The sequence below is a fragment of the Polypterus senegalus genome, chromosome 2 (genome assembly GCF_016835505.1).
Source record: "Polypterus senegalus isolate Bchr_013 chromosome 2, ASM1683550v1, whole genome shotgun sequence".
In the NCBI taxonomy this organism is placed as follows: domain Eukaryota; kingdom Metazoa; phylum Chordata; class Cladistia; order Polypteriformes; family Polypteridae; genus Polypterus; species Polypterus senegalus.
In genome coordinates this window covers 272,251,346-272,268,661 of record NC_053155.1, presented here as the reverse complement: position 1 = coordinate 272,268,661, position 17,316 = coordinate 272,251,346, and the positions used below count along the sequence as shown (strand labels likewise).

The 17,316-nt window shown below is 41.0% G+C and overlaps 1 long non-coding RNA gene across 1 annotated transcript in view; it reads right to left on the bottom strand.

Annotated features, from left to right (window-relative positions):
* Positions 1-11,093, bottom strand: part of LOC120523882 — a 30,977-nt gene extending 19,884 nt beyond the window's left edge. Inside the window, exons 1-2 of the long non-coding RNA XR_005632719.1 lie at positions 9,879-11,093; positions 8,952-9,034 (exon numbers count right to left, since the gene is read on the bottom strand). This is a non-coding gene — a long non-coding RNA (uncharacterized LOC120523882). The remainder of the gene's footprint in view (positions 1-8,951; positions 9,035-9,878) is intronic.
* Positions 11,094-17,316: the final 6,223 nt, after the last annotated feature.

Genomic DNA, 17,316 nt, shown 5'->3' with positions numbered 1-17,316 from the left:
ATTCAATCACAAACGATCGTAATCATTTTGTACAGGTTTAGTGCTAACTAGGATCTGTCATGCAGGCCGCACAAATTTCTGTTGCGCCCGGGGGCCACGTGTTTGACATGCCTGATGTACAGTACAGGGAGAGACTGAACAGGTGCGGAAATCATCAGTGCGTATGAACTGGAAGGGAAATTGGCTTGTTTGTCAACCGAGTGTGTGGTCGTGAACAGATGCAAAAGTTTGGCGAACTTTTTTGGTCGTAACCCGATTTGTACATGTTCACAGACGTTCATGAACTGAGGTTCCACTGTATTGTGCAAAAATCAATGTATAGAAAGAAATGAGAGTGGCTGTGTCCAGTTTGATTCCAAGATTTGAGAAAATGTGCAGTGATCAACAGGCTCATCCATCCCACTAATTATAATTAGTTGAATTTGTTCAAGTAGATTTTTTTGTGATCTTAAATATGTGTTTTATTTATTTATACCTAACCCTTTACTTAAAAAAAAAAATTGGTATTTCGCAAAGTATACTTGTTAGAATTCAGCAAGGGAGCCAGGAATTGAAAAAGTTTGGGAACCACTGGTGTAGTCCGTATTAATTAAAACCAAATTAAATATTCGGCCCTCAAAGAGTTTTTTCAGCTGCTGGCAGGAATACCCAGCAGAGCAGCTGCCAGTCACTGGAGCTGTGTTCACAGAGGTGCTGGCCGCCTGAACTAAAGCTGGATCTGATAAGAGAGCGAAGTGAATGCACAAAGCAACATACGCCATGGACAATGTTTTGTGTATTATTTCTGAATCAGACTCTGACATATCGCTCTTTGATTTTGATGCAAGTGATCTGGTGATCGAAAATAAAAGTGATATTCCAGCATTAGCTGATCGGATCCCAGCTGATTGTAGTGCTAAATGTGTTTGTGTAATGGTCGGCAGCCGTGTGACAACACTACTACTGTATATGTTGTTACAAGTTGACACCCGCCCTTGAAATAGTTAAAGCAAAATACTGTACTTACCATCAAATGTAGATCCTTATGGCTTAGGTTTTACTAATGTAACTTAATGTAACACAGTTTTATTATAAAAATAGACCCCTGTTTACAGTAATTTTAGTAAAATGACAGTCAATAATAAACTTTTCAATGTAATCAAATTCAATAACATAACTTTTTCTAACTTAAAGTAACTTGGAAAAAAAAATACCCACACACTTAAAACTGTTCCAGCAGGGCAGAGAGTTTACTGAGTGAACATTGCATCCAGATCTGATGATAATGTAGCTGGGACAGAATCAGGAAGTGTGGATGTGGATTGTTTTGGATCCACATCAGTAGATGATGCTATACTGGAAAACTTATCTGCAGCTTTCTTGAATAATGTACAGATATCTGCTTCTTTGTAGGCCCTACACTTCTCATGCAAAGTCATGTTTTGAATGATGCGCAGCTGCATAACCTGCTGAGAAATGAGAAGGGTTGCTGTTCGCAAAGGCAATTACAGTTTCAAATGCTGCTATAGCAGTCTGACAGGATACTTTTTCCACCTCACACCCATCGTTATCACGCTCTTCCTCCTTTACAACATTCACTTTCCCACAATTCACAACAGCTTCTATTATGTCTTCTGTATTTAATGCATGAGGTACTGGAACAGCTTCATCCACAGCAAACTCATCATGAGACACATTCATTTTCTCATTAGCAGAATCAATTAATTCACAGACTTTGTCATAAACTCTGCTTCTGGCAACTGCAATGTGAACTGGAAACTCATCAAATTTGTCATTGGATGAGGAATCCATAGTCATCACAGCTGGCCACAACATTCTCCAACACTTCTGTAATGTTTCACTTCTTTCTTTCTGAAATTCCAGAATTGTCCCGTCAAAATGAATAATTTTCCTCATTAAGTCACATCTGTAAAACATTTTTATATTTTGTATCACCCCGATTCATTGGTTGGAACAAACTTATGACATTAGCTGGAAGATAATTTGAGAAAATGTTGCCATTAATACGTTCTTCAGCTGGTGGATGTGTGCAACAGTTATCCAGGAGCAACAGAACTTTACTATCTTCTGACATTCCTTTCTTTATTAAAATTTTCTTTGACACTGGGAACAAGCAAATGGTGGAACCACTTCGTAAAAATTTCAGAGTCCATCCAACTGTTCCTCTGTGGATGATAATCCATAGAGAGGTTAGTTATGCCTTTAAGGGACCTTGGATTGGCAAATTTGCTGATCACACATAATTTTACCTTAAGAGGTCCTGAGCACAGCACAGTTATACACTCTTCATATAGCTTGCACCTATGAGCTACCTTTTCATTACTTTCAGCCAAAGTACAATAGGGCAAAAACTTCCACATTAACCCATTCTCTGCATCACAAATCTAATCTTCAGTCAATCCACTTTCTTCAGCCAATTCACTAAACACATTATGAAATGAAGCTGCAGCTTCAAAATCTGCCGATTTCTGCTCACCTGACAAGTCTAGCTTATGAATGCCACAGCAAATCTTGAGTTGAATAAACTATCTACTTGACGATGAACACTGGCCCTCAATTGTTATTTTCTCATGAAACTCTCTTGCTGTTTCCTACAACAAGGGTCCAGAAATAGAACCACCCTCAGACTTTTTAAGTGGAAACCACTCATATAGGACCTGGTTAAGCAATTCCATCTTTGATATATGAATGAATATCAATTCTATTGTCACTCTTTGACTTAGAATAAAACACCTTTATCTTTTGAGACTGAGTCTTAATGTCATAGATTGTCATTGAACTGACATTAAATTCCTTAAGAAGCACTGTGTGATTTTCTCAAGCCTCTTGCAAACTTCCATCTTCTGCTTGAGTGCTTACTTGGTGCCTGTTTTGGCATACTTATGGTTGGGTGAGCACAAAAATTTTAAATACAAAAAATACCAACCAACTGAATTATAGTCAAAGAAAGGGTAGATAAGGTTAGATTGCATATTTACATAAGCGGGATAGGTAGACAAGCATGTGGTTCAAGAGTACTGGTGTGCAAGGAGTGGCCGTACATATGGGGCACGTGGCTATGGCACACAAAGTTTAAACTTACATATCTTTGATTTTTTGCCAGTCGCTTATGTTCTGGTTCATGGAGAGCCTACTGTACATTTAAATTGATTCTAAATCATTACTAGAATAAGCTGTCCATTAATAAGCTAAATTTATTAAGCATCCATAATACTATACAATTTCTTTACTGTATATGCAGAACTTGCATTTGATTGTAACATCTAATGCCCCTGTTTTGTCTTGGTAGAGTTCTATATTACTCTACTTTACCTTTGTATATTCTTTAATGTGTAGCCTTAGTCAGAATGCCTCAAATCCCATAGACTTATTTATAAGGTATTATATTTTATAACTTCTCCCCAAATTCCCTTCTACAACTATAACCTCCGTCAATTACACAGAGTAAAAGACAAGTAGGAGTTAAGTTACAACTTAAAATAATAGATTATTGATAATATTCATAGTAACAGTAAGTAACGTACGTGGGAATATTGGTAACCATAAAACCTAATAAATACTGATGTGTAGTTTCAGATGGCCCACAGACTTGTAGTTACTTAAATGTCTTTAGTTAAGTAATAATTTTTAGCTTTCTTCAGGATAGGCCACATAACCTGTCTCAGTATGGCTGCTGAGCTGTGGCGCTTCAGTATATTGTCCTTTTCATGGTAATGGTGTGTGTGTGTGTGTGTGTGAGAGAGAGAGAGAGAGAGAGAGAGAGAGAGGGAGGGAGGGGTAAAGCAACCCAATGTATACATTCTCTGTTCAAATCCTATGGCCAGTAGGGTGTTGCGGTACAGAATGGCTTCTGATTCAAAACCAAACAGCCAACTTTAGGCCAATGGAATTCTGATGTGACACATTCTCCAGTTACTGGCTTATTTTCACACCTCTCCCAATATCCATTTGTTGAGTGAAGCTTGCCAGCTAGGTAGGTTGGCTTTCCTGTGGGGGTTGATTGAGAGAGTATGTCCTGCAGAGAGTAACTTATCAAACCTGTTTGAGGCACTTGCCGTAACCCTGCCATAAAATTCACTTCCTAAGTCAGTCCTAAAGACTTGGAGGGGTCATGGGTTAGTTAGACTTGAAAGCATATCAATGAAATAAAACACTAATATTACATTTGCTTTGTGTGACTTACAAATAAAGACATACAAAATATTTATCAACTTGTATGCAAAATTTCACGCCACAACAGCCCCCATCTATTTGCTCTGGCTTTTATGTAGTATTTTAAAATCTTCTCATTTCAGTATTTACGCTTACTTTATTATTTCTTATTAGTTGATTATCATTTCTTTTACCATGCATACATTTATAAATTTATTAGTTTATAAATTAATTTTTAATAACCAATGTGTCAATCACTTATAAAGCACTTTTAATTACATTTAAGTTGTTTGAAATGATTGATTGAGTGATTGAAGCCGGTGCTCCTATAAAATGGTATAATCTATTGGACAGGTAGCCAAATATGATCCACTGATATCAACACCTTCACAAAAAATGCAGCATTAATTGCCTGGTATATTAAAGGTCCTCATTAGTTTATCTGCTCAGGTCACTTGTGTTTCCAGTGTACAACAAGATTATGAGATCAAAGCGCAGAGTTTGATCACTAAGAGGAGATGAGAGATGTTGGGTATGAAGCACAAACCCCACCAACAAGTTTCACATCCGGGGCATCAGTCCCTAGAAAGCTGTTCCAGAATACTTGAGGATCACGTAGATTTATTTTCACCAAACATGTGGTGAGTACTCATGTTCTGAAGAGTGACGAGTGATTTCTGCCTTGCTGCTCTGCTACAGAATACTGACCTTAACTAAGATGTGTAAAGCCTATGGAGCTCTTGACTTTTTGATGTTTTTTATACCTTTTTGTTGAAGAAGTTGTGAAAACAAGACAATGATGTGTTGGATAATTAAGTCCAACCTTGTGATCTCACTGAAGCCATGGCTGCAGTTATGAACTGAATTTGTAGTCACTACAGGCTGTCAGATAAAAATAGTTCAAAACAGTTCTATTACATAGTACTTGCATTGAAAATATAAATCCAAGCCACTAATAAATCCATTATACTCAGATGCAAGATTATTGCTATTTGATGGATGAGGTATATGATGAATTGTGTATGTGTGGTTTCTGTAAACAAATGACACATTGAGCACTCACCATAATTATAATAAAAAATAGTAATAATGTATTAATATACTAATTCTAAGAACTAAACTATAATGCACTCCAATGTAAATTATAACCATGAGGATGATCAGGCAAATTAGTAAAGATGTTACATCACAAGGAGGTTATGGTCACTTTAAAACAAATATTAAAAAAGCAACAACAACACAGCCTGCTCTCAAAACAATGAATTACACAGAACATTATCTAAGAATCAACACTATTCAAGGAACTGTACTAATCCATAAACAATGCAGTAACACTGGTCAAAAGTGACAAACTAAACACAACAAATGATGTTGCTTATCATTTAATCTTAAGTACATACATTACTTAAATAATAAATGTGTGCACCTATGTTAACATATAACATGACTGAATACATAAGGATCATTCCAAACGATAACTTTATTATATTGCAATAAATGCTGTACCCACATGATTGTTTTCATCTGTAATGAGTTTATAAGCGTAGCGTTCTAGAGACTAGGAGGTTGGAAGTAAAACCTCCAGAAACACTTTAAAAGCACAAGTAAAAAATATATCCAGCCAAAGAGAAGTCGAATTAAACAGAAAGGTTTATAATCCTGCCAGTGTGGCCCTGCTATAAGACTACTGAATAAAATGTGTCAGGGTCACGTTTTCAAAAAAACAACAACAACCCTTCTCAACTACACACAAATACGAAAAAAGAGAAAACACACTTCTTCTTATTGGCTAAAATCCGTCAATGCAAGTGTGTCAGAGAGAGGATGTGCAGCATTGTTCATAACGGCACTTAGTCTTGTCTGCTTTCTTTCATCTGCTACTACTTCCGGGGTGTTGATAGTACGTTTCCTAACTGAGCCTTCATTCTTAGTTCGGCTTGTTGATTCAGTGGGTTTCCCTTAAGTAAAAAGAGCTTTCTCTGTTTTTTCTTACTTAGTTCATCTGTTTTGTGAGAGCAGTCCAGCTTGTCACTGGTGTGGACCCCCAAGTATCACTAGCAATGCACCACCCTCCACATGTATTCCCCAAACAGTGACCACGTGTAGAGGTTGCTTGGTGCAGTCAAAGTCAGGTAACTAGTTCCTTGGTTTTTCTTATAGTTTTAAATTTTTATCCTCGAAACCTTCCATTTTTCTTTGTGAACCTGACATTTTTAAAAGGGCAGATGTAGTCCAGTGGCTGTGAAATAACCTACCATTTCAGTTTTTTTTTTCCTAAAACAATTCAAACCTTATCTTTTTTCCTATCCCTGCCTCATTCTTCTCTGTACCCAAGGTCACAAAATACATTAAGAATAAAACAAAAGCAAATTTCCTGAGAATGAACTGATAAATATAAATGAGATTAAACAGCTGCACAGAAAATACCATTTTCTTGCTCTAATGAGCTAGTTTCAGTTTAGTATCAGCTGAAATGGGTTTTAGCATTTTACTCGGTATGGAGAATTCTAAAGTGCGGTGTATACTAATGGTTTGAATCACGGTAATGACCTAGGTAAGAGCCACGCTGTGAAAGAACAACAAAAGTGAAAGCTGACTGTTAAATTCATGTCATGTATGTCATAAATAAGTGTCAAACTTTGGCCTGATTATAAAGCTATTTAGCCACCAGTCAGGCTTGAGGGCATGTGTGAAAAAATGTGCAGACACACAGCATGGGGTGCTCAAAACTGTGTAAGTGGAGCAGCACGGGGGAGGCTGGAAAGAAAAAGCAGAAGGGCTACACAAACAGGAAGAAAAAAAAACCAAGTGCTGCAGACATCAAACTAGAAAATGGTCTGTGAGTAGTGCAATAGCACCAAGTAGCTCAAATGAAAGGACAATCTAAATCAGACGACAGCATGGACATCTACTGGTGGCGTAAATGCAACTATCAGGAAAGGCATAAAGCCAGAGACAAATCTGGCATTTGTCAACCTCCCACAAGCCCCTGCTCTTTTTCCACCACAGGCATGTTACTTTATGTCCCAACTGTCAGTTTCATTTGTTAAGGTCCTGTATATCTGGAGCTATACAACCCACACCTGTCACCTGACACGAGAGCCAAACCTTAGTCTTCACCAGGGACCCAGTGTGGCTTCTTCTCCTTGGCCCCTATATTCAGCAAATGGCCCACATAAATCAAAGAGAAGCACAGTATAAAGTCAGTTTAAAATATTATTTATATTAGGAGTTAAAAACTACCCAACCTCCAAATCCTCAAAAACATAATATAAATGTAAACTCACTCACAAGGGATTCCAGTCGTCTATAATTAAGCACAAAGCTTTTTGCATCATAAATCATATTGGTCCTTTATTTTGCAGCCTTAACTAATTGCATATTCCTTACACACAAATACCAACTGCAAAACGGGTGCAGAAAGACAACTAAATGAACATCTCTCTATTATAATAAAAAAATCTTGGGATGAGACGAGACTAATCCTGCAACGAGATGTGACTTTTGGAAGAGACTTTTTGGAAGAAGTCCAGCAACAATTTTTACCATGAGATTCTTTCAAGTCACGCCATGCTTACAACCTTTGGAATTAAGTCACGTGAGATGGACACTTTTGCCGTAAGATTCTTTCAAGTCACACCCTACTTACAACTATTTTCAAACAAGACCACAGTCATCAAGTGCATTCTGGCACTTAACCTGGACAGGCACCAATCCATTAAAGGGCTTACTTATGAACACACACACACATACAAACACTTACGAAGATCCAGTTTAGAATCACCCATTCATCTATATATGGCAGCGAGAAACGATGATGTCAAATGAATTAACGTGAAAATTTTCGATCGGTTACAAGGCAAATTGATTAAATGCGAGTCAATAGACTATGCTGAAGCAGTTGGTGGTGATCGTGCGGAAGATGAAAACTTAACTTAAAATATCGCAAAGAATAACTACAACCGTTAACACCATCCAGTCTTCCACTGCCTGAATTACTGTTGAAAGAAAGATGTATCATAATGTTGTTGCGTAATTTATGTATGAGTGATGGGCTATACAATGGAACAAGATTAGTTGTATTAAAAATTGGTCGAACAATTCTAACAAGTAAAATTTAACAAGCGACAAGAAAGGTAATGTAGTACATATTCCGCAAATAACATTAGACACAAAAGGAGATCTTGATATGCCATTCGTATTAAAACGTTTACAGTTTCCCTTGAGAATAGCTTTTGCTATGACAATTAACAAATCACAGGGACAAACATTCGAAAAAGTCGGTTTATTTATTAGACAGAAAGAAACAATATTTACTCACAGGCAGTTATACGTTGCGTTGTCACAATGTAAATCCATGGAATCAAATTTTAATGTGATCTTGAAGAAAACGTAATTCCAAATATTGTTTTAACTGACGTTTTAAAGTAAAAGTGAAAATAATGAGTATGTAAAAAAATTCCCATGAAAATAACAATCTCTTTAAATTGTATATCCAGTTAACAAAACCCGGGGGTTGGCGAGCAAAGCGAGTTGGGGATGGAGCCCCCTAGTTTAACAAAATAACAAGTTGGAAAATTATGTAACATTAGTTAACTAATTTGAAAGTTGGAGCCTTTTACATTTTTTACTTACTCTATCAAAGAGTTATCACATTTTGTTTTACTACATATTCTTTATAAAAATAAGTCCTATTAAAATTAATATATTTACTTACTGTACATACGTTAATAGGCAACATTAAATATTTTTTTTAACAGCACTTTACAATATCATGAATCAGTTTATAAAAGAAGTACCTGACAGAGAGTTAAATTTCAAGGTAAAATTGATGGCTGCTTCTGCATGGAATGGAGAGCAGGTCTGGAGCTTTGCTGATAAACTGCAGTGTCAGTGAAATATTACATAAATATATATTTATTTATTTTTTTGCAACAATCCCAAAAAATAAAACACCAATAACCACCCAACAAGTTTTTAATGCAGTAAATACAATCCCCTCTTTCTCAACTATAGAAACAATACCACACTACTCAGTTACCAGTAAATGCAAACCTACCAAGAATAAAATGAAATTAAAAACAGAAGTAAAACTATAAATGCGAAATTATCACAAACAGCATAAAATCAAAATTAATATTACTCCATGAAAGAAGCCATAAGGGATCCTATTCTCTTGGGCCCTTGAGCAAGGCCCTTAACCGTAAAATTGCTCCTGGGATGCTACACAATGGCTGACCCTGTGCTCAGACCGCCAAAGGTCATGCATCGAGACAGTTTCCCCTTAAGTATAAAAATATTTCATTTCAGAAAAAAAAAAAAACAGTTCATTAAAATTATCCTAATTATGAATGCCTCATCCTCTATACGGTACTTGTGGCAAAATCAGCCTCTTCAAGCACCACAGACACTGAACACCACAGCACAAGTCCTTGTTGAAGGCTTGTGGCTCCAACCTTCTGGCTGCATATCAACTATAGTTTCAGTTTCAAAACCCATGTTATGTTTTTTATTATTTAGGAGATTTACCCTTTTCCCATATAATTAATTAGTTCAAACAGTGTTTAGATGCATATTTATTATTGTAAAGAATGGACAGTATGATGTTCAGATAATGCAGCCATGAGGTTGTTTTTGATGTAATGTAAATACTGAGCACATATTTGTTCACTAGACACTTCCATTCCTCTTTCATTCATCTCTTAAAGCGATGACATTTAACTTACCTGAAGCAATAGGAGACATGAACTGATGCATAAGCAACTTGTACGCTCTTCCCCTGGAGGATTGCCTAACTTGTATAGAGGATCTTGGCTGCTATTTGACAAGTAAAAGAGGAAAAATATATAAAATATACAAGCCGAAATAACTTTTTTCAAGGTGAATTGGAAACAGCAAACTAATCCATAATTGAAGCTGCACAGAATGCTTCTTTGTTTTAAGATCGATGAGTTCACAAATTCACCAATGCTTTTTCAGTGGGAGACTCTGAAATGTTAAAAAACTTTGTACAGCACACTCTATTCGGGATGTCTCGATGAAAATTTACCTGTCCTATTAAATTTCCACAAAGAAATTCCTTAAAAAAAATCGGTCCACTGGGAGCGGAGTTGCTTCATGTGGACAGACAGCAATTGCTATCACAGTAAGGGCTTTTTACATCATATGCAAATGCACCTAAAAAAGTACAACTTGCTTGTCTTTTAATATTAATTTAGCCACATAAGGCAACTGTCGAAGAGGCACAAGATAGTAGCACATTATCAAAATAACAGTCTTTAGGTCAAAAGTGTGAACAGGAAGCAGGTTTAATGCCATTTTCTGTGGTCTTCACTCTTCAGCCATTTTAAGAAAAGTCTGAAAGATTGCATGGTTTGATGAACTGCAACATGAAGAGCACTCCGCTGTTAAACCACTATGACAGACAACCGATCACGGGTTGTGGTGGCTTGTTTTTATTATCTTACTCAAATGTAACTGAATATAATCTATTGTAAGCACCTCTTAATGTTCCCACTTCTCTCTGTATAAATCACAAAATTCCAGCAAGTTCTTTGTGTATAAAATAAGAGAGAACACATGATCTAGTGTGGGGGCAGGTAACATCTGTCCTGGAGGGACGCAGTGGCAGCAGATTTTTGTTCCAACATGGTTTCTTGATGAGAAGTCAATTATTACTATTGAAGCACTTAATGCCCAAATGACATTTTGATGTTTCATTTTAGTGGTATCGCTTTGTAAGGTTCCCCCATCCCTAAATGCTTATTTTAGTTTTAAAGAGCTGCATTCACTGTTTTTAATGGCTCCTTATTAGCGATAAGATGCAAATGACAAAAGAGCTAGCTGTTCTGTCTAACTAGTTTCCATCTACTCCTGTGTGGATTCACAATGCACTATTTGGCTTAAATAAAACACTTAACAGAAAAATGTGACAGATTGAAAATGATCCATTTTAGGCTTAAAATCATTTAGATGATATCTAAGGAAAGGAAAAAATCTACAATATAAGAATCTAACATTGCAGACTAACAAGCCATAAAATTAAATAGGGTCTGAAATTAGCAAGGATTGGTTTCTAATTAAGCAACAGGGTTGGAACAAAAACCTACAACCACTGCTGCCCTCCAGGACCGACACTGCCCACCCTTGGTCTAGTGCAAGATCTTTAACACGGTTTGTCTGTGGACTTTTATAATTAAAAAAGAAAAATTGCTACAGCTGAAAAATTTTATACAGATTTAAATGGTCATTATGTTCTCTTGACTTGTACGTACAAATCACCAGGAAACATGCTGCCCCTCTTTGGTGCCATGATTAGTGAGTATAACAACCTTACCTCAAAACTTCTGCCTGCGTTACCTGAACCTATTTGACTTTAACTGACACACACATACACACAAAAAGGGAATTTATATTATATATAGCTTGTACATTTCTTGCAATTTAAAAATTACAAAACTTTTTTTGTGACATACACTCTCATTTTTAAACCAGTTATTTTACAATGTGGAGTCACAGTTTAAAATGCCCTTGCACTCATTTTTGAGGAACCAATGAAGTACGCCCCTTTTCTTTGAAGACAGCATGTAACATTATGCTTTCCTAGTTTACTCTAAACTATTTTTATATAAAATGCAAGCCAAATCCATGTGTAAGAATGCACATTCTCTGGAAACAGACTGTCCATTCTGAAAATAAAGGAAATATTTGGTTACAGTAGCTCCAATGATATAAAGCTCTACAATTAGACATTTTGGGAAACACATCCTCCGCTCCATTACAAGAGCATGTATAATCCCTTCAAAGCCTTTCTAGGCTACTTGGGAAGCTGTTCCTTTCACAAGACTCCCCTCTTGCATCATAATATCATAATATAGGGCACCAATGCTGGGTTAAGGTTCCTTTTACAGTATGATCCTCCTACCATAAGAGGAAGAGAACTGACTTTATTTTCAACCTTTCATTTTAACCAAATTAATAACATTATGTGATGGAAAGGGTCAATTTCTTGCATACTGAGTGGCCCTATCCTCATAGACGCCTGTTGCCCCCAAAGGGCATTCAACATCATAAGTCTTTTTCTAATGAGAAAAGAGAAGAGCATGCTTTGAGATATTTGGAGTTCCTCAGCCAGTCTTCAAAGTTTTCCCTGTACGCCCAGCTCAGACATCACAAATGACATAGAAATAGCAAAAAAAGTGAGCATATCTCTGCCCAGCCAGCCCAGCCATTTAAAGCAAAAATCACACAGATGGCCTTATTACCTATTATTAGTCAATAAACGTCTGACTAAGCTCCACTGCTCATAAGGCAAAAAGGTGCTCCCTAGCACACATTACCCACAGAACTAGCTCTAGAAATGTTTCCCAGTATCCCTGTGCTACACATAGTTTGAAAAGGATTGTTAAAAGAATTATGGGAGACTTGTTTCTTCAATTCTGCTCTGTCTGACTCCCCCTTCTTTAGAGCATTTTGCCAAACAGATAACATAGTTCTGAGGATCACTGAGGCACACAAGCCTTTCCAGCATACCAAGCCCATCACCCTAGGAGGAGATTTTGTATTAACTGAAGGGTTGGAAATAGCTTGACAATAAACCATTACACTAACTCATTCTACTTAATCGGCTTTTCTGTATATTAATCCTGCATACTGAGAAACTTCCTTAGTTTCTTAAGGCCCCTCTTTAATGATTTGGCTGATTTCCCATTCTACCTACTTTGGTGTTGTCTACAAACTTAACCAGTTTGTTTTCTATAATCTTATACAGTATACAGTGCATCCGGAAAGTATTCACAGCGCATCACTTTTTCCAGATTTTGTTATGTTACAGCCTTATTCCAAAATGGATTAAATTCATTTTTTTCCTCAGAATTCTACACACAACACCCCATAATGACAACGTGAAAAAAGTTTACTTGAGTTTTTTGTAAATTTATTAAAAATAAAAAACTGAGAAATCACATGTACATAAGTATTCACAGCCTTTGCCATCAAGCTCAAAATTGAGCTCAGGTGCATCCTGTTTCCCCTGATCATCCTTGAGATGTTTCTGCAGCTTAATTGGAGTCCACCTGTGGTAAATGCAGTTGATTGGACATGATTTGGAAAGGCACACACCTGTCTATATAAGTTCCCACAGTTGACAGTTCATATCAGAGCACAAACCAAGCATGAAGTCAAAGGAATTGTCTGTAGACCTCCAAGACAGGATTGTCTCGAGGCACAAATCTGGGGAAGGTTACAGAAAACTTTCTGCTGCTTTGAAGGTCCCAATGAACACAGTGGCCTCCATCATCCATAAGTGGAAGAAGTTTGAAACCACCAGGACTCTTCCTAGAGCTGGCCGGCCATCTAAACTGAGCGATCGGGGGAAAAGGGCCTTAGTCAGGGAGGTGACCAAGAACCCGATGGTCACTCTGTCAGAGCTCCAGAGGTCCTCTGTGGAGAGAGGAGAACCTTCCAGAAGGACAACCATCTCTGCAGCAATCCACCAGTCAGGCCTGTATGGTAGAGTGGCCATACGGAAGCCACTCCTTAGTAAAAGGCACATGGCAGCCTGGTCTGATGAGACAAAGATTGAACTCTTTGGTGTGAATGCCAGGCATCACATTTGGGGGAAACCAGGAACCGCTCATCACCAGGCCAATACCATCCCTACAGTGAAGCATGGTGGTGGCAGCATCATGCTGTGGGGATGTTTTTCAGCGGCAGGAACTGGGAGACCAGTCAGGATAAAGCGAAAGATGACTGCAGCAATGTACAGAGACATCCTGGATGAAAACCTGCTCCAGAGCAGTCTTGACCTCAGACTGGGACAATGGTTCATCTTTCAGCAGGACAACGACCCTAAGCACACAGCCAAGATTCCAAAGGAGTGGCTTCAGGACAACTCTGTGCATGTCCTTGAGTGGCCCAGCCAGAGCCCAGACTTGAATCTGATTGAACATCTCTGGACAGATCTTAAAATGGCCTTGCACCGACGCTTCCCATCCAACCTGATGGAGCTTGAGAGGTGCTGCAAAGAGGAATGGGCGAAACTGGCCAAGGATAGCGCAAGCTTGTGGTATCATATTCAAAAGACTTGAGGCTGTAATTGCTGCCAAAGGTGCATCAACAAAGTATTGAGCAAAGGCTGTGAATACTTATATACATGTGATTTCTCAGTTTTTTTATTTGTAATAAATTTGCAAAAATTGCAAAAACCCCTCCTCCTTGAACCGTCACCTTATCGTGGTGGAGGGGTTTGCGTGTCCCAATGATCCTAGGAGCTATGTTGTCCGGGGCTTTATGGCCCTGGTAGGGCCACCCAAGGCAAACTGGTCCTAGGTGAGGGATGAGACAAAGAGCGGTTCAATAAACCTCCAATGAAAATAAAACTGTGGACAACGTTTTCCCTTGCCCGGACGCTGGTCACCGGGCCCCCTCTGGAGCCAGGCCTGGAGGTGGGGCTCGATGGCGCCTGGTGGCCGGGCCTGCACCCATGGGGCTCGCCGGGCACAGCCCAAAGAGGTAACGTGGGTCCTCCTCCCCATGGGCTCACCACCTATGGGAGGGGCCAAGGAGGTTGGGTGCAGTGTGAGTTGGGTGGTGGCCGGCGGGACCTTGGCGGTCTGATCCTCGGCTACAGAAACTGGCTCTTGGGACGGAATGTCACCTCTGAAGGGGAAGGAGCCTGAGCTAGTGCGCGAGGTCGAGAGGTTCCGCTAGATATAGTCGGACTCACCTCGACGCACAGCTTGGACTCTGGAACCAATCTCCTTGAGAGGGGCTGGACTCTCTACCACTCTGGAGTTGCCCCGTGAGAGGCCCGAGCAGGTGTGGGCATACTTATTGCCCCCCGACTCGGAGCCTGTGCATTGGGGTTTACCCCGGTGGACGAGAGGGTGGCCTCCCTCCGCCGGGTGGGGAAGGGTCCTGACTGTTGTTTGTGCGTATGCGAACAGCAGTTTGGAGTATCCACCCTTTTGGAGTCTCTGGAGGGGTTGCTAGAGGGCATACCTTCTGGGATTCCCTCGCTTTGCTGGGAGACTTCAATGCTCACGTGGGCAATGACAGTGAGACCTGGAAGGGCGTGATTGGGAGGAATGGCCCCGATCTGAACCCGGCGTGTTTTGTTATTGGACTTCTGTGCTCGCCACGGATTGTCCATAACAACACCATGTTCAAGCATAAGGGTGTTCATATGTGCACTTGGCACCAGGACACCCTAGGCCTCAGGTCGATGATCGACTTTGTGGTCGTGTCGTCGGACTTGCGCCATATGTCTTGGACACTCGGGTGAAGAGAGGGGCGGAGCTGTCAACTGATCACCACCTGGTGGTGAGTTGGCTTCGATGGTGGGGGAAGATGCCGGTCAGACCTGGTAGGCCCAAACGTGTTGTGAGGGTCTGCTGGGAACGGCTGGCAGAGTCCCCTGTCAGAAGTAGCTTCAACTCCCACCTCCGCAGAACTTCAACCACGCCCCGAGGGAGGTGGGGACATTGAGTCCAATGGGCCATGTTCCGTGCCTCTATTGTTGAGGCGGCTGACCGGAGCTGTGGCCGCAAGGTGGTCGGTGCCTGTCGTGGCGGCAATCCCCAACCCGTGGTGGACACCGCGTGAGGGATGCCGTCAAGCTGAAGAAGGAGTCCTATAGGACTTTTTGTCCTGTGGGTCTCTGGAGGCAGCTGATAGGTACCGCAGGCCAAGCGAACGCTGCTTCGGTTGTTGCTGAGGCAAAACTCGGGCATGGGAGGAGTTTGGAGAGGCCATGGAGAACGACTTTGGACGGCTTCGAGGAGATTCTGGTCCACCGTCCGCGTCTCAGGAGGGGAAGCAGTGCAGTGTCAACACCGTATATAGTGGGGATGGTGCGCTGCTGACCTCACTTCGACGCTAGGGTCGGTGGGAGGAGTACTTGAAGACCTCCTCAATCCCACTAACATGCCTTCCACGAGGAAGCAGAGCCTGGGGACTCTGAGGTGGGCTCTCCCATCTCTGGGACTGAAGTCACCGAGGTGGTCAAAAACTCCTTGGTGGCAGGGCCCCGGGGTGGATGAGATACCGAGTTCCTTAAGGCTCTGGATGTTGTAGGACTGTCTTGGTTGACACGTCTCTGCAACATCGCATGGACATCGGGGACAGTGCCTCTGGATTGGCAGACCGGGGTGGTGGTCCCCCTCTTTAAAAAGGGGGACCAGAGGGTGTGTTCCAACTATAGAGGGATCACACTCCTCAGCCTCCCTGGAAAAGTCTATTCGGGGGTTCTGGAGAGGAGGGTCCGTCGGATAGTCGAACCTCGGATTCAGGAGGAACAGTGTGGGGAGTATGGGGTACCGGACCCCCTGATAAGAGCTGTTCGGTCTCTGTACAACCGGTGTCAGAGCTTGGTCCGCATTGCCGGCAGTAAGTCGAGCCCGCTTCCAGTGAGAGTTGGACTCCGCCAGGGCTGCCCTTTGTCACCGATTCTGTTCATAACTTTTATGGACAGAATTTCTAGGCGCAGCCAGGGTGTTGAAGGGGTCCGGTTTGGTGGACTCAGGATTGGGTCACTGCTTTTTGCAGATGATGTTGTCCTGTTTGCTTCATCAGGCCGTGATCTTCAGCTCTCTCTGGATCGGTTCACAGCTGAGTGTGAAGCGGCTGGGATGAGAATCAGCACCTCCAAATCCGAGCATGGTCCTCAGCCGGAAAAGGGTGGAGTGCCTTCTCAGGGTTGGGGGAGAGATCCTGCCCCAAGTGGAGGAGTTCAAGTATCTCGGGGTCTTGTTCATGAGTGAGGGAAGAATGGAGCGTGAGATCGACAGGCGGATCGGTGCGGCATCCGCAGTGATGCGGGCTCTGCATCGGTCTGTCGTGGTGAAAAGGAGCTGAGCCGTAAGGCAAAGCTCTCAATTTACCAGTCGATCTACCTTCCTACCCTCACCTATGGTCATGAGCTATGGGTAGTGACCGAAAGAACGAGATCGCGAATACAAGCGTCTGAAATAAGTTTCCTCCACAGGGTGTCTGGGCTTTCCCTTAAAGATAGGGTGAGAAGCTCAGTCATCCGGGAGGGGCTCAGAGTAGAGCCGCTGCTCCTCCGCATCGAGAGGAGTCAGATGAGGTGGCTTGGGCATCTGATCAGGATGCCTCCTGGACGCCTCCCTGGTGAGGTGTTCCGGGCACGTCCAACTGGGAGGA